The sequence below is a fragment of the Mirounga angustirostris genome, unplaced genomic scaffold (assembly GCF_029215605.1).
Source record: "Mirounga angustirostris isolate CCGP_5_RB_7025 unplaced genomic scaffold, mMirAng1.0.hap1 SCAF_12, whole genome shotgun sequence".
Classification (NCBI taxonomy): Eukaryota; Metazoa; Chordata; class Mammalia; order Carnivora; family Phocidae; genus Mirounga; species Mirounga angustirostris.
The window spans coordinates 25,626,572-25,648,555 of NW_026991720.1; positions in this window are offsets into that span (position 1 = coordinate 25,626,572).

Here is a 21,984-nt window from a genome sequence, read left to right on the forward strand (position 1 = left end):
TTTCACACTGTACACATAGATTATACAATCAGTTGTACAATCAATGAGCAAAAATACAGGTGGAGTCTACTTGATTAGAACCACCCTTACTTACAACTGGACTACATGGATATTTCATCTTGTATCCCAAAAAAAATTATTGCCATACTTGCTGGTAACTAAAATAAGGAACTTAATTAACCTCATGATACATTTCAGCCAGTATCATCATAAGTGTAATACAAAAAATCAAATCTAGCTTAAAGAAGTAATCATTTATAAAATGTCAGGCTTGGGGCACCTGGATGGCTCAGTCATTAAGCATCTGCCTTCGGCTCAGATCCCAGGGTCCTGGGATCAAGCCCCACATTGGGCTCCCTATTCCAAAGGAAGCCGGCTTCTCCCTCTCCCACTCCCCCTGCTTGTGTTCCCTCTCTCTCTGTGTCTCTCTCTGTCAAATAAATAAAATAAAATCTTTAAAAAAGATAAAATAAAAAATAAATAAAATGTCAGGCTAAGCAAAACCACTCTCTACACAGAAACATATTTCCCTATCAAATTATAGTTTATCCACTTTTTTTTTTAAAGATTTTATTTATTTATTTGACAGAGAGAGAGATAGCGAGAGCAGGAACACAAGCAGGGGGAGTGGGAGAGCAAGAAGCAGGCTTCCTGCTGAGCAGGGAGCCCAATGTGGGACTCGATCCCAGGACCCTGGGATCATGACCTGAGCCAAAGGCAGACGCCTAACAACTGAACCACCCAGGCACCCCTATCCACTTTTCAATTACATCCTGTTATAAGCAATAATTTTCTTTATGAGTTGGTAAAAAAAAAAAAAGGGGGATATTTTGATGTTTCTCTTTTTGTATCACCTGTTGCTCTTTTATTCTTCTTGTGGATCCTTGGCATTCACACATTAATTTTGAAAATTTGCTCTCCAATTTTGGACACCAATGATATTTGGCTTATACTCACAGGTTTTCTTCCAACACCCAGCATCCAAGCATCTTACATAAGTCAGGTGCCCAAATTACATATATGCATTTTGGGAAGGCAAATAGAATTGTCTACTGAATTACTCCAATAACTGTCTGGTTGGATGCCATGAGCAAGTCGGAATCAAATACTTCTCACCACAGGTGCAAGGGCTGCTATGGTCCTAGCTTTCTAGTTATCTATATAATTGCAGCTGACATACAAGAATTGGAATTAAACTTTCCTAAGCAACATTCCTACTCAGACATCCCCTCTACTTTGCAAGACTATTTTTATGTAAAATCCATATATGTGAAGAACGGCAGAGAGTGAGATCCCAATCCATTATGTCTTAACCCCATTCCAAGCCAAGTACACATTACTAAAAGATGCTGAAAGAGAGTGACCACATGCTTCTAGCTGCTGCAGAACTTCCGCTTTCACAGTTCTAGCCTATGCTCTCTAATTCTTGTCATTTGCTAAATCAATTGCAATAAATTATACCCCCAAATCATGGTCTGCCGTTTGCCTGGCAAACAAATTCGGTAAAGGTAAGTTTTCCCAGTTTTAAATTCCTAATTACAGTCTCACCCCAAAAGAGGTCTGTAAAAATCATTCTAAGTCAAAAGAACTAGTGAAAATTTCCAGATGAAATGAAAGAAATACATAAAGCTAAAATTGTTAAGTATGTCCACGAGAACAAAGGCAAAATGTATAAAAGTCAAACCAAACTTTAAATTCCTAGAAGAAGGGGCGCCTGGGTGGCTCAGTCATTAAGTGTCTGCCTTCGGCTCAGGTCATAATCCCATGGTCCTGGGATCAAGCCCCGTATTGGGCTCCCTGCTCGGTGGGAAGCCTGCTTCTCTCTCTCCCACTCCCCCTGCTTGTATTCCCTCTCTCACTGTCTCTCTCTCTGTCAAATAAATAATAAAATAAAAAATCGTTAAAAAAAATAAATTCCCAGGAGAACTCTTCTCATTTCAATGTGCAATACTCAGCTTAGTACTCAGATTTGTTCTTACCAATATTTAGGACATCCATTTTAATTTTCCCATAAAGGAATGTGCAAGGATTCTGGAATATGAAAAACTTAGACTTATATCCCAGCTCTGTCACTAATATTTTGACCTTTATAAAATTACTTAAGGTTTTTAAATTATTAAATATCTCAGAATAAGGAAAATAAAGATAATGTCACAAGGCCATTTTAAGGGCTAATGAGATAATATATATGGGATTTCTATATATAGCCACTTCACAAGGATTGGTAGTTTTTATTCTGCATATTGGAATTAATTAGAGCTGGTTAAACTGTTGCCATCCCATCTCCTATGGTACCTAAAAAAATGAAAATCAAATAGAATTCCTGTGCCTCATTTCTTTTTTCCATACCCATGTGATTTACCATCTCTGCCAAGGGCACTTTCTATATGACAATCTGAATTACTGACCACACAGAAAAAGACTGAATAGTACGAGGGGCCAAATTCCACCATCTGATACGCACTGAAGCTTAGCTCTGAAAAGCAGAATAAGTTAAACTTTCCACAAACTGACAGCAGCATTTTTACATGATTTATGATCTGCCCATACTCCATCTTCCATAAAACTGTTTCTTTACAACTATATATTCTAGGAATTTCTAATAGTAGTTGTCAGACAAGAACTTCCTCTCAGATTTTCTTCATAAACCTATTTAATGATTCCCTCTTTATATTTAAGAAGGGAGTGGTTGAAACAGAGCAATTTTTTTAAATTTGCGTCTCTGAATTTGGAACACAATTTTGTATTTACAGTCAAATATATACCTTAATTTATCACCCCTCTTTATCTGAAATAATAAAATCAGTTATCTCACTTTCTCACCACAGTATCACTTAATTCCAGCTCTTTCAATTGGCTTCTCCCTATAAATGAGTTTTTTGGTCTTACAAAACACCTCTATATTTTTTCTCCACCTATCAGCCCCATGGAAGATAATTTTCTTCCTCTCCCAGCCTGTATTCCATGATCGTTATTCTTTAGTCAATCACTGGGCAAAAACTTGAGCCTTGGTTGAATTCCACTGTCACTTTTCACCAAGGGTCCATTTAAGCAGATCAGAGATACTCTACAACCCTGGAAGCCAACTGCTTTGAACCTCAATGGTAACTGCAGGGGCCTGTTGGCATTTCACTCTCCCAGTCCTCTAAAGATTGTTTTAAATTCATATCATGGAGAATTCCAAATATATACAAAATAAACCAAATACCATAATGAACCCCAATACACCCACCATCCCCATTAACAAACATCATTCATCTGTCATGCTTGTTTCTTTTAAACTTTGCACTGAGCAGGCCCCCACATCTCAGCTCTTTAAATGAAATTTCCATATATTAAAAAACACAAATCTTAATAGTCCAATTGTCATAAATAGGATATCCATGTAACCACACCCCTATCAAGATACAAAAGATTTCTTTCAGAACAGAAATTTGTCTCATGTCCTTTCCTACTCAATCCCTTTTCTACAGAGGTAACCAGTGTTCTGATTTTTTTTCCCACCACAGATTAGTTTTACATGGGTTAGATCAGGTTAATTATACTAGTTTTCTAATGAAACACTAGTTTCTTTCAATTAGCATTATATTATTATAACTGTTAGATTCATCCATATTGTTGCCTATATGTTCATTCCCTTTTATTATAGATATTTCTTTTTTTTTTTTAAAGATTCTATTCATTTATTTGACACACAGAGAGAGAGAGAGAGAGACTACAAGCAGGGGGAGTGGGAGAGGGAGAAGCAGGCTCCCCGCTGAGCAGGGAGCCTGACGTGGGGCTCGATCCCAGGACCCTGGGATCATGACCTGAGCTGAAAGCAGATGCCAACCAACTGAGCCTCCCAGTTGTCCCCATTATAGATATTTCATTTAATAAATATACTTCAATTTGTTTAAACATTCTTCAACTGATGGCATTTAAGTTGTTTCCAGTATGCAGCTATTACAAATAAAGCTGCCATAAGGATTCTTGTACAAGTCTTTTGGTGGACATGTACATTTGTTTTTCTGGGGTAAATATGCACAAGTGAAATGGCTTGGTCAAAAAGTAGGCATATGTTGGGGCACCTGGGTGGCTCAGTCAGTTAAGCGGCTGCCTTCGGCTTAGGTCATGATCCCTGGGTCCTGGGATTGAGCCCCGTGTTGGGCTCCCTGCTCAGCAGAGAGCCTGCTTCTCCTCTCCCTCTGCCTGGTGCTTCCCTTGCTTGTGCTCTCTCTCTATATCTCTGTCAAATAAATAAAAATAAAATATTTTTAAAAAGTGGGCATATGCTTAATTGCCTCTCTAATCTGACTACATGTAAAGACAACAAATGACTCTATTTTCAGCAGAACAATGAGAGTCTGTGGCATGATCTGGCAATAAAAATAAACAAAATATATCCACTGTGTACTCTTAATCCAACACTTATAAGAGACAAGGATCTGAGTGACCATCTATATGATACTTAGTATATATATATATATATATATTTTTTTAAAGATTTTATTTATTTATTTGAGAGAGAGAATGAGAGACAGAGAGCATGAGAGGGAGGAAGGTCAGAGGGAGAAGCAGACTCCCTGCTGAGCAGGGAGCCCGATGCGGGACTTGATCCCGGGACTCCAGGATCATGACCTGAGCCGAAGGCAGTCGCTTAACCAACTGAGCCACCCAGGCACCCCAATACTTAGTATATTTTGCCAAACCAATGAATAACATAAGGTTGCCTGGTTGTTCCTAATTTCAATGGACAAAGTGGGAAACAAAAAACAAGCTCAGAAATCCAAACTCCCACCACAAACACTGCACAAATGACAGTGTCTATATCTGCCTTGAAAGAGACCCTTTATCTCCTATGGCCACAGAGCTGAGATGGATGAAACCCAAACTCAGAATATCATCCTGTGAGTGTCTGAACTGCAACAGAAATTGAATTCCCAGACTCATGAGGTCTTAACTGGGAAAGAATGGAATCCTAAAAGTTAGAATAGGGATGGTTTTTTATTGTTTATTTGTAGTAGTTCTTGAAATCAAGTAATGAAGTCCTCCAACTTTTGATATTCTTTTTCAAAATTATTTAGACACTTCTTAGTCCTTTGCACATCCAGATAAATTCAGTATTATTTTGTTTCTTCGAAAAAAAAAAAAAAAGAAGCCTTTTGTGATCATAATTTGCGTTTTGTTGAATCCATAGAAAAATGTGGGGGCAACTGATATCTTAGAAATATCAAATCTCCCAATTCACAAAAAATTATTAAGCTCTGCATTATAGATTTATAAGTTTTCTGAGCAAGGTGTTATAATTTCTGTGTAGAGTCCTTGCATGACTTTTGTCAAATTTATTCCTAATGGGCTTTTTTGATACTATACTATTTTTATTAAATTTTATTTATATTTACTTAAATTTCATTTTTACATTTGCTGCTAAAATTTAAAAATACAGTATTATTTTTTACCTGATTAATCTAGGTAAATTTATCTAGGACTACCTAGATATTGATTTTCAGGTAGTTTAGTATATTCGTTTACATGGAATGCCATGCCAAATGCCATACCAAAAAAAACAAAATATTTCTCAGTGTTTGAGCTGTAAAGTCAAGATCAAAGTGCTAGTCAATTTGGTTCTCCAAAGATGAAGGCCCTCTTCCTGGCCTGTGGCCACCTGCTTGCTGTGCCCTCATTTGGTGAAGAGAGACAAAGGAAGCAAATTCTCTGATGTCTCTTCTTATAAGGCACTAATCCCACCCTCATAACTTCATCTAAACCTTTTACTTCCCAAAGGCCCCATCATCAAATACCATCACATTGGGGGTTAAGATTTCAATGTATAAATTTTAGGGGGACATAACTCAGCCTATGGCACTTAGCATTTTCTATTAAACAATTATACTTTCCGTAAATAGAAATGCTTTGATTTCTTCCTTTCTGATCTTTATGGCCTTTATTTCTATTTCTTGTTTTATTGCAATGGCTAGAACTTCCAATACGATGTTGAATAGAAGTGATAAGATGCCTATCTTTGCCTTGTTTCTGACATCAAGAGCATTCAATTTCATACCATTTAGGATGACAAACTTTAAAAAAAAAAATCTATTATTCTAAAACTCACCCTGATCCAAATATCTTCATCACCAAGTGATCACATATTCTACTTCACTGAGAAAACAGAAGCCAACAACAATGAATTATTGTACTCTATACCCCAGGACTACAAATGAATGTTTTTTGTTTTTGTTTTTACTGTCCTTCCTTTCACTTTCCATTACAGTGAGGGGGGGTTTCCCTCATACAGTCCAAATTCCCATACCGTTCCTCTCTTCGGTTATTCATTCTATTTCAGTGTCTTCCTTTCTGCTGGTTATCTTTTAACATCAAAATCTTCAATTATCCTTTCCCCAATATTTCATAAACAAGAATAAGGAAGTTATTTCAATTTCTATTTCCCTTCAGATATTTTCTATATTTTTCTTGCCAATAACATTCAGATTTTTTCAAAATGACATCAATATTCATAATATTACTCTCTTACCTTCTGCTTACCTCTCCAGACCTGTGTTTGTAATTATTTGCTAAACATACATTTAGTTCCAAGGTACCTCAGCCATAATCTTGTTTAAACTGAATTAATCATTTTTATCCAAACTAGTTCCTCCAGCTACTCCCTAACACAATTATTCAAAATTGAAACCCAAATTATCCTGGCATCTCCCTTCCTACTCAACCCCCTCTCCAAGTTCAAAAAATCACTAACCATCATAATGATACCTCATATACATCTTTCAATTTCCTTCTAATTATTTGACTCTGTATTTTGTTCTCTAGTTCACATTACAAAAAAAAAAAAAAAAGTAATTTAATTAGTCTCCTCTCTTAGGATTATCCCCTGCAAAAAGAGTCTAGGTGCCTACCCAAAAATCTATTCCCCACTTCCTGTTTTATGCCATAACTTCAGTTTTTCACAGTGTGGCAATTTGTCTGTTCTCCCATTCAGCTTGAGAGATCATGTGACAAATTTCTGGCCAATATGAGGTAAGAAAACATTTTAGGAAAGCTTCTAGGAAGTATTGCTGATGAAAGATTCACTCTTCTTCTTCTTCCCTGATGCTTCAAAGGAGGTTATATTGGCAAGAATTTCAATAGCCTTCTCTTGATTAGGACATCAAGAACCAGGGGCGCCTGGGTGGCTTAGTCGGTAAAGCATCCACCTCTTGATTTCCGCTCAGGTCATGATCTCAGGGTCCCGAGTCGGGTTCCGTGCTCAGCAGGGAGTCTGCTTGAGATTCTCTCTCTCCATCTCCCTCTGCCCCTTTCCCTTCCACTTCTTCTCTCTCTCTCTCTAAAATAAATAAATAAGTCTTAAAAATAAAAAGGGAACCACTGCAGCATGACAGACTAGGGAGTTGTAGACTGGGTATCTGCAGTTTTAATAAAGTTCCCATAAAAACTCTGAAGTAAAATGGTTTAAAATAAAACAATCTCTGTGAGACACACACACATATATATTTTTTTCTATTGTGTATATATATATATATATATATATATATATATATATATATATATATATATGCAATAGAAGACCTTCATGAGTTTAGGCCACTATGGTCTGGTCCCTGTTACATATAGGTGTACTAAATACTAATCACTACATGCATTCAATCCTATTTACCATATGATAGACTAATCTCATCATGTCACTCTTCCTATTAGAACTCAAAAAGGCTTCTAATTACCATAAGATTAGAATCCAAACATCTAATGTGGTACAGAGAACACTTTTTTTTCCACTTTTCCACAAATCCTGGAAACTGATTTGTTCTCTGGCATCCTTGTTGGAGGCAATTCTTCCTTTATTTTTAAATACAACAATGCTTCATTACTTAAAGCCTAGTGTTTATGTTTTTCAACATTTGGATCTTTAAATGATATTCTCTCAGCCTTTCCTCTTCTTTCTCCAAGATTATATTTTTAATTCCTAATTCTCTTTAAGGGTTTATTTTAAATATTATTTCATTTAAGAATCAATCCTTCTTTGATCCATCAAGGTTGTGTTGAGTGTTCCTCTTGTGTGCCACCAATTGAGAAGTTTTTATCCTTACCATAGTTATTATAAACCCGAACTGAAATTTCCTATTCATCTCTTTCTCTTTCTGATAGACAACACTTTAAAAGATGCTTAAAAGAAGGTATTATGTCTGATTCACCATCTTCCCCTCTATAATTATAAGATAGAACATTTTACATACTTAATGTATTTTTGTTAAATTTTAGTTAAAATAGAGATATAGCAAAGCTTCTAATTTTTATTTATTTATTTATTTATTTAATGTAATCAGGACTTTCAATTTTACTAGAAATTTGCTTTAAAAGGGTTAAAAGGACTACAGATAAACAAGATTTTTAAATACAAGAATTGTTATATTTCAGAACAAAACATTCTAATCTTTCAAACTTTTGAACATGAAGAGCTTTTTGTTGCCCTTCAGCAGGATATTTTCACTGCATATGCATGCACCTTAACATCTGTGCCATTTTGTTTTGAATGTTTGACAGAGAAATTATTCAACAGGTACCCCAGCTGTCAATGCATGCCATTTGTGATGCTTCAACAAGCAGCACAGACTCTTCAAACTATATTGCACCTGAGCAAGGAAGCCTCCACTGGGAACTACCACCTTAAATGTTTCAGAGCATACATAGGACACTTACACTTTTCAACATCAGATCTCCTGCATTCCTGTAAAACTGTTCTCTGCTGATCAACCCCTTCTTATTTTTCACCTAAGGTGACAGTGATATGATTGATACTGTTTACTGACTTCTCAACGGCCTCTAAATACTGTCTTTATCATTGACGTTTCACTTATCTCTGGTGTCTTACTTGTCAGTTATTTATATCATATATTAATTATTTCTTTATTTAATGGTGACCGCCTGAGAAGTTCCATGTGCTTGATGTACATTTTTTTTGATATCATGAAAATACTGAGTAGTAGAGATAGAAAAGAGTGATGAAAAAAAATATATGAAAGCAGTTTTAAGCTACTTCTGGGAAGCATACTCCAAATCTTTGCTATATAAGAGAATTTCCTCATATAAGGTACACATTTCATTATTTTATGGAAAATATTATTTCAAAGAATGTTGTGCCATTTAAGTTGTGAGACAAGGGAATAGTACTCATTTTCTAATTCTCTAAAACTATTATTTCTCCTCTATTACTTGTCTCCATTGGTGATTCCTTATTCTTCCTACACTAAACCAGAAAACTTGAAACAGTCCTCAAGATCACCTTCACAAGTTCACACATATATCTAATCCTATTAAATCTATTGTATTTACTCATTCAGACAATTCTTAAGTACCTGACACATGCTGGACTTTGATATATGATGAGATGGAAGAATAAGCTAAATTTGCATAATCCCTGACAGCATGGATCTTATGGACTAGCTTGAGAGACAGATAGACATTAATCAAGTAATCTCAAAACACAAGTGCAGTTATACCACAAGTGTAAGAAGGAGAGGTCCTTAGTGCTCTTACTGCATTTAATAAAACTCCATTTAGGAAGTGTTGCATTGTTCTCAAAACTTAAGGGAGAATAGGGCATGAGTAGATGAAGGAGCTTTGGAGTATTTCAGGAGAGGGAAGAACATATGCAAAAAGTTTAGTGGTCAGAGGGATGCTTTAGGTTTGAGATACTAATAGAAGGCAGTATTCTGGCTGATACACTGGTGTGAAAAGTAGGATTGGAAACTTTCAAAATGAGTCTGAAAAAGTTTAGTAGGGACTCCTCTATGTCAAACTTTATAAGACATATTAAGAAATCTGGTTTTTAGCATAAGGTATTTAAAGCCAATAATTTGGGGCGCCTGGGTGGCTCAGTTGTTAAGCGTCTGCCTTCGGATCAGGTCATGATCCCAGGATCCTGGAATCGAGCCCCGCATTGGGCTCCCTGCTCCACGGGAAGCCTGCTTCTCCCTCTCGCACTCCCCCTGCTTGTGTTCCTTCTCTCGCTATGTCTGTCAAGTAAATAAATAAAATATTTTAAAAAAATAATAAAGCCAATAATTTACTTTAAGCAGAAAATGGAAAATGAGGAAGTGATGTGATCAGATTTGTGTTTTGAAAGGTGACCACTTAGCTGTATAAAGAAAAAACTAGAAAGGAGTAGTCCTTTCAGATGCTACTGAGAAGACATGATCTCTCTGACACAAACACACAAAAAATGACATTAACTATCACTTATTATGATCTAATTGTATAGCTTGGGGAAAAATGAGAAAGGAAAAGGTTTAATGGGGTGAACAGTCATAACACTTCTGGACATGTTGATTTTAAGATGCCTCAGATTAGGTCAATGGCTGATGTCAAATAGATATATAGGTCTGTGCTTATAAATTCTAGGCTGGAGATATAAACCTGAGTTAACTGCATACAACAGATAATTAAAACCAAGAGGCAAATGCAATTGCTCAAGTGTAAGAGGAGACCTAAGACTGGGATGTGGTAACCTTTAGCACATAATGTCTGAGGAGGGAACAATGAAATTAGAAAGCAAAGCAAGAAATAAATAGAAACAAAATCAAAGAATGATGTCATAATAGGAAAAGAAAGTATTTCAAAAGAGACCAGCTGACCAAGAGAAATGAAAGCATGTATCTAAACAAAAACTTGTGTACAAATGTTCATGGCAGCATCATAGTCAAAAACTGGAAACCACCCAAATGTCCATCAGTTAGTAAATGGTTACATTATGGACTACTCAGCAATAAAAAGTAACAAACTAATGATACATATATGCAATAATATGAATAAAAATGAAAAGTATGGTTGTTAAATAAAAGAAGGCAGTGACTGGGGTGCCTGGGTGGCTCAGTCATTAAGCATCTGCCTTTCGGCTCAGGTCATGATCCCGGAGTACCAGGATCAAGCCCCGCATCGGGCTACCCACTCTGTGGGAAGCCTGCTTCTCCCTCTCCCCCCCCCCCGCCCCCCGCTTGTGTTCCCTCTCTCGCTGTGTCTCTCTCTGTCAAATAAATAATCTTTAAAAAAAAAAAAAAGAAGGCAGTGACAAAACACAAAATTCTAGAAAAAGAGAAAACGGTGATGAAATAAAGAATATTAATGCTTCTCTGGAGCTCTGAGCAGAAGGGGAGAGTAAAGGGAAAACTGACGGCAAATGGTCAGAAGGAAACTTTTTGTGGAGTTATGGAAATATCCCATATCTCCATTACAGTGGAGATTAAATGGTAAATTTTACATTAGGTAAATTATGCTCAATACAGCTGGGCAATCAAGGAAGTTATGGGTCAACAAAATCAAATGCTATTGAGACACCAGGTATGATGGAAACTGAAAAATATTTAAGTTAAACACTATGGAGATAGTTTTTTATCTGAATGTGTGTGTTAAAAGTTGAATCAGAGTGATTAACTGTAATGACTGAAGTAATCTATATTGCCTAAAGAAATAAAATCAGTAACTTTTCTAAAAATTAAGACAATTACCTAACATCAATGATTTAACTCTTCATCCTTAGTCAACTCCCAACAAACATGCAATGTTTTGTTGTGATGAATATAAAAACCTATTTCAAAGAACGAAACATTTAATTTGCATATACATGAATGCATTCATATATGTTAATATTTAAGGCTCCAAACCACAGTTAAGTATCATTATTATACTTAAAATTTGGTTCTATCAAATATAATTTGCAGTAACTAGGCTATATTCTAACTTGAAAACTACTTATTTTTTCAGAGTTAAAATGGTATGTTAACTGTAGGAGAAACGACTGATAAAAGTACTTTTAAACATTTGTTATTGTATAATATGTATAATCGTATTTACCATAAGAAATTACAAATGTCAGTTTATAAATCCGGGCATTTACAAAACACACTTTTACACCACCATCCTCATACATACATTGAGAGGGAAAAAAGCACAGTGCATATGCAAAGAGTACATCACAAAAGTATTTGGTACACATATAATTGATCAGATATAATATCATATTAGACAAACCAGGCTAAAAATATTTGAGTTTATTTTATTGAAAGATTTTCTTATTTTAATGCAGTATATAGTAATAACCTCACTTCTTTTTTTTAAGATTTTATATTTGACAGAGAGAGAGAGCAGAAGCAGGATGAGCTGCAGGCAGAGGGAGAGGGAGAAGCAGGCTCCCCGCTGAGCAAGGAGCCTGATGCAGGACTCGATCCAAGGACCCTGGGATCATAACCTGAGCTGAAGGCAGACACTTAACCCACTGAGCCACCCAGGCATCCCAGTAATAACCTCACTTCTGATAGAAAAGCTGCAAGTGGAGAGGAACCAATGAAATTCTAGCCTTATTCTGACTGACAAGAGCTATGTACACAGCCTGAAGAAGTAGGGCAGCCAGTATGCACAGCTGTACTTCTTCCACGACTGGAGTGATTCAGGACACCATCTCTCAATACATCCCCCATAATATGAAGCAATGCACATAAAAATGCGTGCTAGACAACACCTGGGTTCTGGCCCTAGAGCCTTTTTTGTTGTTAAGAGGGGACTTTTTTTGTTTCATTTTTCTTTTGCTTTCCTTTGTTTTGTTTCCATCACAGAGGCCATCACCCATGTCCATAGGACTGATGATGGACATGGAAATGGTTACAATCCACTACCTTAAAATTAGAAGTGGGAAATCAGTGCTTTGGCAATTGCATCCATGTACTGTTCCTATCACTTGTGTTTTAGTTTTTTCCTATTCCTGGTATTGGTTGGAATTTGCAGATAGTCTAGGGCAATTAGTAGTCTCACTATAAATTATGTTAGCTCATATCTAAAAACATGTATGATGAAACAACTTACACCAAGTGTTGCTAGGGTTATCACCTTAAGAGCAAGAATAACCTTAACAATTTTATAGCAATAATTTTATGTAGATAGCCTCAGGTACTTTGAAATTTTTAATTTAAGTGATAGTTACGATCAAACACCTAATTTAATCAAAACACAGGGTATCAGAATGGATAAAAAAACAAGACCCATGTATATGTTGCCTACGAGAGACTCATTTTACCTAAAGACACCTGCAGATTGAAAGTGAGGGAATGGAGAACCATTTATTATGTTAGTGGACATCAAAAGAAAGCTGGGGTAGTCATACTTATATCAGACAAACTAGATTTGAATCCAAAGATTATAACAAAAGATGAAGAAGGGCACTACATCATAATAAAGAGATCTATCCGAAAAGAAGATCTAACAATTGTAAATATTTATGCCCCCAACTGGGAGCACTCAAATACATAAAACAATTAATAACAAACATAAAGGAACTCATTGATAATAATACAGTAATAGCAGGGGACTTTAACACCCCACTTACATCAATGGACACATCATCTAAGTAGACAATCAACAAGAAACAATGGCTTTGAATGACACATTAGACCAGACGGACTTAACAGATATATTCAGAACATTTCATCCTAAAGCAGCAGAATACACATTCGTTTTGAGTGCACATGGGACATTCTCCAGAATACATCACATACTAGTTCACAAATCAGGCCTCAACAAGTACAAAAAGATTTAGATCATACCATGCATATTTTCAGACCACAACACTTTGAAACTTGAAGTCAACCACATGAAAAAATTGGGAAGACTGCAAATACATGGAGGTTAAAGAACATCCTACTAAAGAATGAATGGGTCAACCAGGAAATTAAAGAAGAAATTAAAAAACAAATGTAAGCAAATGAAAATGAAAACATGACAGTCCAAGATTTGGGGGATGTAGAAAAAGCTGTCATAAGAGGGAATTATATAGCAATACAGGTCTACCTCAAGAAGCAAGAAAAGTCTCAAATATACAACCTAACCTTACACCTAACAGAGCTAGGAAAGGAACAGCAAATAAAGCCTAGAGCCAGCAGAAGAAGGGAAATAATAAAGATTAGAGCAGAAATAAATTATATAGAAAAAAAACAATAGATGAGATCAATGAAACTAGGAGCTGGTTCTTTGAAAGAATTAATAAAATTGATAAACCCCTAGCCAGACTTATCAAAGAAAAAAAGAGAAAGGCCCCAAATAAATAAAGTCATGAATGAGAGAGGAGAGATCATAACCAACACCACAGAAATATAAACAATTATAAGACAATATTATGAAAATTTATATGTCAACAAATTGGGCAATCTGGAAGAAATGGATACATCCCTAGAAACATATAAACTACCAAAAATGAAAAAGGAAGAAATAGAAAACTTGAACAAACCATAACCAGCCGAGAAATTGAATCAATAATCAATCTCCCAAGAAGGGAGCCTGGGTGGCTCAGTCGTTAAGATCTGCCTTCTGCTCATGTCATGATCCCAGGGTCCTGGGATCGAGCCCCGCATCGGGCTCCCTGCTCGGCAGGAAGACTGCTTCTCCCTCTCCCACTCCCCCTGCTTGTGTTCCCTCTCTCACTGTGTCTCTCTCTGTCAAATAAATAAATAAATAAATCTTAAAAAAAAAAAATCTCCCAAGAAACAAAAGTTCAGGGCCAGATGGCTTCCGAGGGGAATTCTACCAAACATTTAAAGAAGAGTTAATACCTATTCTTTGCAAACTGTTGCAAAAAGTAGAAATGGAAGGAAAACTTCCAAACTCATTCTCTGAGGCCAGCATTACCTTGATTCCAAAACCAAAGACTCCACTAAAAAGGAGAATTATAGGCCAATATCCCTGATGAACATGGATGCAAAAATTCTCAACAAGATATGAACAAACGTAATCTAACAATACACTAAAAGAATTATTCCCCACAATTAAGTAGGATTTATTCCTGGGTTGCAAGGATGGTTCAATATTCACAAATCAGTCAAAGTGATACACCACATTAATAAAAGAAAGGATAAGAACCATAGGATCCTCTCAATAGATACAGAAAAAGCATTTGACAAAATACAGAATCCATGCTTGATAAAAACTCTCAAAAAGTAGGGATAGAGGGAACATACTTCAGCATTACAAAGGCCACATACGAAAGACTCACAGTCAGCATCATCCTCAATGGAGAAGAACTGAGAGCTTTTCCTGTATAGACAGGAACATGACAGGGCTGTCCACTCTCACCACTGTTATTTAACATAGTACTGGAAGTCCTAGCCTCTGCAATCAGACAACAAAAAGAAATTAAAGGTATCCAAATCTGCAAAGAATTCAAACTCCCACTATTCATAGACGACATGATACTCTATGTAGAAAACCCAAAAGACTCCACCAAAAAATTGCTAGAACTGATACACAAATTCAGTAAAGTCTCAGGATACAAAATCAATGTACAGAAATCTATTGCATTTCCTTACACCAATAACAAAGCAGCCAAAAGAGAAATCAAGAATTGATCCTATTGGGGCACCTGGGTGGCTCAGATGGTTAAGCATCTGCCTTCGGCTCAGGTCATGACCCCAGGGTCCTGGGATCGAGCCCTGCATTGGGCTTCCTGCTCAGCGGGGAGCCTGCTTCTCCCTCTCCCACTCCCCCTGCTTGTGTTCCCTCTCTCGCTGTGTCTCTCTCTGTCAAATAAATAAAATCTTAAAAAAAAAAAAAAAGAATCGATCCTATTTACAATTGCACTGAAACCCATAAGATACATAGGAATAAACCTAACCAAAGAGGTAAAAGGTCTGTACTCTGAAAACTACAGAACACTTATGAAAAAAACTGAAGATGACAGAGAAATGGAAAAAAAAAAATGCCATGCTCATGGATTAGAAGAACAAATATTATTAAAATGTCTATACTACCCACAGCAATCTATACATTTAATACAATCCCTATCAAAATACCACCAGCATTTTTCATAGAGCTAGAATAAACAATCCTAGAATGTGTATGGAACCACGAAAGACCCCTAATAATCAAAGTAATCTTGAAAAAGAAAAGCAAAGCTGGAGGCATCACAATTCTGGATTTCAAGCTATATTACAAAGCTGTAGTCATCAAGACAGTATGGTACTGGCACAAAAACAGACACATAGATCAGTGGAATAGAATAGAAAACCTTGAAATGGACCCACAACTCTATGGTCAATTAATCTTCGACAAAGCAGGAAAGAATGCAATGGAAAAAAAGATAGTCTCTTCAACAAGTGGTGTTGGGAAAACTGGACAGCCACATGCAGAAGAATGAAACTGGACCATTCTCTTACACCATACACAAAGATAAACTTAAAATGGATGAAAGACATAAATATGAAAACTGAAACCATCCAAATCCTAGAGGAGAACGCAGACAACAACCTCTCTGACCTTGGCCATAGCAACTTCTTTCTAGACACGTCTCTGAAGGCAAGGGAATCAAAAGCAAAAATAAACTACTGGGATACTTCATCAAGATAAAAAGCTTCTGCACAGCAAAGTAAACAACCAACAAAATTGAAGGGTCACCTATGGAATGGGAAAGATATTTGCAAATGACATATCTGATAAAGGGTTAGTATCCAAAATCCATAAAGAACTTACCAAACTCAACACCCAAAAAACAAATATCCAGTTAAAAAATGGGCAGAAGACATGAATAGACATTTTTCCAAAGAAGACATACAGATGGCTAAAAGACACATGAAGAGATGCTCAACATCACTCATCATCAGGGAAATACAAATCAAAACTACAATGAGCTATTATCTCACACCTGTCAGAATGGCTAAAATTAACATAGGAAACAATAGATGTTGGTGTGGATGCAGAGAAAGGGGAACCCTCTTATACTGTTGGTGGGAATGCAAGCTGGTGCAGCCACTCTGGAAAACAGTATGGAGGTTCCTCAAAAGTTAAAAATGGAACTAACCAACGACCCAGCAACTGCACTACTAGGTATTTACCTAAAGGATACAAAAATACTGATTCGAAGGGATACATGCACTCTGATGTTTATGGTAGCATAATCAACAATAGCCAAATTATGGAAAGAGCCCAAATGTGCATTGACTGATGAATGGATAAAGAGTACAGACCTTTTACCTCTTTGGTTAGGTTTCTTCCTATGCATGGATAAAGTAATATATATAATGGAATATTACTCAGGCATCAAAAAGAATGAAATCTTGTCATTTGCAACAACATGGATGGGGCTAGTGTGTATTATGCTAAGTGAAACAAGTCAGAGAAAGACAAATACCATATGATTTCACTCATATGTAGAATTTAAGAAATAAAACAGATGCACATAGGGGAAAGGGGAAAAAAAAGAGAGGGAGGCAAACCATAACAAACTGAGGGATGATGGAGTAGGGTGTTCAGGGGATGGGCTAAATGGGTGTTGGGTATTAAGGAGGGCACTTGTGATGAGCACTGGGTGTTGTATGTAAGTAATGAATCGTTAAATTCTACTTCTGAAACCAATATTACACCATATATTTACTAATTAGAATCTAAATAAAAACTTGAAACAAAAAAGATCAAACACCTAAAACAGTTTAGTGTACAAATACACTTCAAATCCATAAGTGCCTTTAAGTCTTTAATATGTGCACAAATTAAGTATCCACATCAAAACATTTCAAATTATTTTGGAGCATTTGACATATTTCACTTGAAAATGTATCATTTCTCTCTAAATATAAAATTACATTTAAAATATAAATTCTTTCTGAATATAATATTCATTTTGACAATCAATTTTAAAAAGATGCTTTTTTTTAATCTCAACCCTATATCAATGAAGAAACCCTATATCAATGAAGGTACATAAGAAGCATGAAATATATACCATTATGCATGATGGATGCTGAATAACCTATATTTTCCTATCCATTCCATAACTGAACTTTTATTAGTTAGCCTTCTGATTATGTAATTTAAGCATTTGTTTAAGGAGTCTCATTGGCTCACAGCCTATCCTCAAGGGCCAGAAAATCAAGTTTGGGAGGCAATAACCAATATGCAAAAAACTAACCAAGTGAAAACACCAGAGCCTTGAACCAGAGAAACCAGACACTGCCACCTGTACGCTAACACTGGGCACTGTATTCTGCTCCTATGAGAAATGCTGGCACTGGTTCTGGAAACTGGTAGAGCTATTATGACTCAATACCAAAACAAGTTCTGTGTGATCCGCCTTCCTTATGTCTTTAGATCCAGATTCATCATCCAGAGCAGATCCATCTGACCACTGAAGCATATATCTGATGCTCAGGCTAAAGCTTCTAGAGAAACTGTGAAAAAATGTAGAGATTTCATTCTACAGTGAGGAAGGAGAATGTCAATAAAAGACGGAGGATTCCTCTAATATGGGAAGGTGCTTCAGATGATGTGCCAATCGAAAAAAAGAAAATTATTATAGACATTAATAATGATTTTCTAAAAGCAAAGACTATAATATATTTTCTCTATGCACTGAAAATTACTTCTGTTGGTCAAAGGGTTTCTGGTGTAATACACAGGCATTAATTAATGCTCACGGGTTATAACCCACTTGGCACTCTTTAATTATGAGTTAGCACTTCATAACTTAGGACTTCATAACATAACTTAAAAACTGTGAGGGTCTAAATCTTACTCGTGTGGTAGATGGATGTTCATTACAATGTAAAAACTTCAGTATGCTTAGTCAAAGGCAAAAATTCGACAGGAATTTCAAGTATACATTTCCATAAAAGCTTCAGGTTATTAACTCAAAAACAGTAAAAAATACATGGGACTTGTCAAGACTTTCTGACAAGGCTTGGTTCTCATTGTCAAACTCTGGGAGAGGATGGAAGGATCACTTGAAGGATTGTTTTTATAAGTGGACTTCAAGGGGCACCTGGGTGGCTCAGTCGGTTAAGTGTCTGCCTTAAGCTCAGGTCATGATCCCAGGACCCTGGAACTGAGCCCACATCTGACTTCCCTGATCAGTGGGGAGTCTGCTTCTCCCTCTCCCTCTGCCCTCCCTTCGCTCACACTCTCTCTTTCAAATAAATAAAATCTTTAAAAAAAATAATTAAATAAATGGACTTCAAGTCAGATCTACATTTAGATTCTAGCCATTACATCTGAATATGGAATCTCAGAGCTCATATGCAAAGTGGAGTAATAATACCTTTAACAGTTTGTACTAGAATACGAAGATGATGATAATGGGGGAATAAGTTGTTTTGTTTTGTTTTTGAGAGAGAGAGACAGAGTGGGGATTTGGGGGTAGAGGGAGAGGGAGAGAGAGAGTCTTAAGCAGGCTCCACACCCAGTGCAGAGCCCCATGTGGGGCTCGATCTCACAACCCTGAGATCACAACCTGGGCCCTAAACAAGAATTGGACGTTTAACCAACTGCACTACCCAAGTTTATTGAAAATTTCCAAAAGGAAAGTATATAAGCATAGTGTGGTATATGTGCTTTTTCTCAATCTCCCTTTCATCTTAACATCTCAGGTAGATTCCAGAATTTGGAGGAGCTCCCATTTACATCTCCTCTTCCATTTGCTTCTCATTCTCCTCTCATTTAGTCTACATGTACTAGGCCCCGAACTGTTTGGAATACAGAGTTAGGATATCATGGCACGAAGTACCCTTAAGACATCCTCTATTCCCCCCAGGAATACCTTCTCCAATGTAATGTGTAGGGAAAGGGGAGAAGAACAGGGTCATGTGACTATTTAAATGATTATACGTGTTGATCTTTTTCTGTTGGATGTCTCTGTGTTAGGGCCAACAATTTCTGGTCACTGATGCCAACACTTTTAGGTGTTCATCCACCAGGAAGCTACATAAAGCTGTGCAAGGCTATGATCTACAGAAGATACACCCAGTATTTCACAGGGGTGGAGGAAGGTTGATATCCAGTCTGTGTTCTGGTCAACAAGGTGTGTGTGCTGGCACTGAGCTGTACCTACTCAGAGGGTGCCTATTCTAATTTTTACAAAGTTCTCCTATGAACTACCAGTGACCCTGGGCATGTGTGTGTTTTACGAAGCCTCAGTGGGACCTCTTCACATTTTCTTTCTTGATGTGGGAAACCTGCTTTAACTCTACCTTTTCCACACCTTGCCTGGCTGCTTACCTTGGAAGTACATATCCCAACATCTGACTGCTGAGATCTTCTCACTCAGCCCTAAGTGGGTAAAATAGCAAGAGAATTCAAATTCACTTATTCTTCCCTTTGTCCACTTGATCCCTGGGATGTTTACATCCCCTTGCCACTGCAAACAGTGGAGTGCAAGCTAAGCAACGACACAACCTCTTTCTCTGTTTATTTCTCTCAAATTTTCACTTAACCAGTTCACCTGGAATCTGACTTGGAATCTCAGACTCCCTTTGGTGAAGATACTTAAAATTTCTAAAATACTTTTTTAACTCTTTTGCTCACTAGGTCAAGGGTTAAAAAGGGTGGAAAAGAACCCCTTTCCTTTATAAAGGAAGAAAAAAAGGAGTGATCTCTCACCACAAGAATGCAATTCTCCCCACAGCCAAAGATACCCATAAATCCCTTCCCACTCCTCCTCCAGACTTTTGCTTACACAGACTTAGGGAGGGCACTGGAAGGCATGATTATAGATTTTATTATCACTAATTCTTCTGTCTCTTAGAAGGAGATAAGGAGTCTATATATAATGGTTACCAGTTTTCTTCACACTTAGCTTTGAGCTGTAGACTTCAAGATAAAGACAATAGGAAAGTCCCAAATAAACAGGAAAAAACCCATATTGAGTAGATAAGTACATACTGAATGCTCAGTTAATGTTCATGGAAACTGAATCTGAATACCTTTAGTTTACAGAATCCATTCTTTTTATTTGTTTATAATATTAATGATGGAGATTCAGTGTCTAATTTATGTTAAAAACATATAATATAAAGCTATATGTCAATTAAACCTCAGTAAAAAAATTAGAGAAAAAGCATATAAGGCAAATAACACAGGCTTATATTTTCTCCAAAAGTAAACGCTGAATTATGTAATTTGGGGGCTTAAAAGGTTAGTCTAGAAATTATCTAGTCCAACTACCTATTCCAAAACCTCTGAATCTACTGATCGTTAAAAAGTCTGAGAGGAGGAGCCTATCCCACTGGTTTTAAAATAGGTGATTTCAATGAGATTGAGCACAGCTTGGAATCAGACAGAGATCTATATATCTATATCTATGTCTATATCTATATCTATATCTCTCTGTCTTGGCTTCTATATTATTTGATTTCTGAAAATTTATTTTACCTCTTTGAGCCTCAGTCTCCCCATCCATAAAAAAGTATTAAGTATGTACCTCTCAATATAACAAAATAAAATTATATGAAAACTCAAACTAATGATGTAATATATGGTGATTAATGTAACATAATAAAAAATTATATGAAAACTCATTTAAGGTATAAGGTCTATAGAAAAAATGAGATAGTACCTGTGGTTTGTGTCACATATCATAGTTTATAAAATGTCTTCATATGTATCCTCTAGGTTATTATGTCATTTAATCCCTTATACAATCTCGTGAGGCAATGCTGCAGTTTCTGTGCTACTCTGCTGTATTATACCACACTTCATGCACTTACTTGATATGCTTCAATAGAATACAGACATGACACATCACTACACAACATTTACGCAAGGTATGACCACGTATGTGTGGGTGTGAACTCTATCACTTAATATCCAACATATATATGTTACAGCAAATGCCCAATTATGACTAGGCATTAGATAAACTGCTCTTATCTATTTAAACTATTCCTCCCACTAATAAAACTAAACCAAATGCCTTTGTACCTAGTACTGAAACTTTTAACAGTCTAATGCTTTATTTCTGCTACACTGGTAGACTTTATTATATTGTATATTTTACTCAATTACTTCATATATCTATATCTCAATACCAAGTTTATTGCAAATCTATTATTAGCAGAAATGCTAAAAAGTAGTGCAGATCAGGATATGATATGTTAGCATAAAGAAATAACTGGACTATGGGACAGAAGGCCTGAGATATAGCTGTAGATCCATTACTTAGTTATTGCATGGCTCTCAATTAGTCCTAGA